Source organism: Myotis lucifugus, unplaced genomic scaffold (assembly GCF_000147115.1).
Source record: "Myotis lucifugus unplaced genomic scaffold, Myoluc2.0 scaffold_81, whole genome shotgun sequence".
Lineage (NCBI taxonomy): Eukaryota > Metazoa > Chordata > Mammalia > Chiroptera > Vespertilionidae > Myotis > Myotis lucifugus.
In genome coordinates this window covers 3,046,553-3,047,826 of record NW_005871129.1, presented here as the reverse complement: position 1 = coordinate 3,047,826, position 1,274 = coordinate 3,046,553, and positions in this window count along the sequence as shown.

Here is a 1,274-nt window from a genome sequence, read left to right as displayed (position 1 = left end):
CCTGTGTCTTGTGTAGTTATATTAAATAGGTGAGTAGATGTAGTTTGGTCACAGCTGAGAACATCTGTTAACGCCGCACACACACCTTGAAGGTGCAGGGACAGTAATGGGAATTGTTATATCCTCAACTTATCTCGTCTGCCTGTTACACTTGTAGACCTCTCTAAGTCTTGGGGAAATTTGAGAAGGCTATGTCTATTTCAATAGACCTCGCTTTAGTATGCGCGACGCCATCCCTTAGCCCCCCTTTTTCTTTTGTCACGCCACTTTTATGAAATCGGCCCAATCTCTATCGACCAGGTTGCTGCTCCTTGGGACTGGGCCTGCCCTCTTTAATATAATATAATATATTAATATTATATTATATTATATTATATTATATTCATATATTATATTATATTATATTATTATTTATTATATATATTAATATATATTATATCATATTATATTATATAATACTAGAGGCCCTGGAGCACAAAAATTTTGTGCACTCGGTGGGGAAGGGGGGGTGCATCAGCCTGGCCTGTGCCCTCTCGCAGTCTGGGACCCCTCGGGAGATAACGACCTGCTGGCTTAGGCCCGATCCTGGGTGGCAGAGGGCAGGCCCAATCCCTAGGTGCAGCCCCTGGTCGGGCTCAGAGCAGGGCCGATTGGGGAGTTGGGGCGCCGCCCCCTGTCATGCACAGAGCAGGGTGGATTGGGAGGTTGCAATGCCACCCCTAGTCATGCTCAGGGTAGGGCCGATTGGGAGGTTGGGGCGCCGCCCCCTGTCACACTCAAGGCAGGGTCGATGGGGAGGTTGCGGCACCACCCCCTGTCACACACAGAACAGGGCAGATATGGGGGTTGGGGCGCTGCCCCCTGTCACGCACAGAGCAGGGCCCATCAGGGGGATTGGGGCTCCGTACTCTGTCACACACAGAGCCGCAGGGCGATCAGGGGGTTGAGGAGCTCCCCCCTGTCATGCACAGAGTAGGGCCGAAAGGGGAGTTGGGGCACTGCCTCCTGTCACACACAGAGCAGGGCAGATCAGGTGGTTGAGGAGCTCCCCCCTGTCACTCACAGAGTAGGGCCGAAAGGGGAGTTGGGGCACCGCTGCCTGTCACAGACAGAGCAGGGCAGATCAGGGGGTTGGGGCACCGCCACTGTCACACTCAGGGCAAGGCCTATGGGGAGGTTATGGCTCTACCTCGTCACACACAGAGCAGGGCCCATGGGGGGGGGCGGGGTTTGGGCGCCGCCCTCTATCACCCACAGAGCAGGGCCGATCAGGG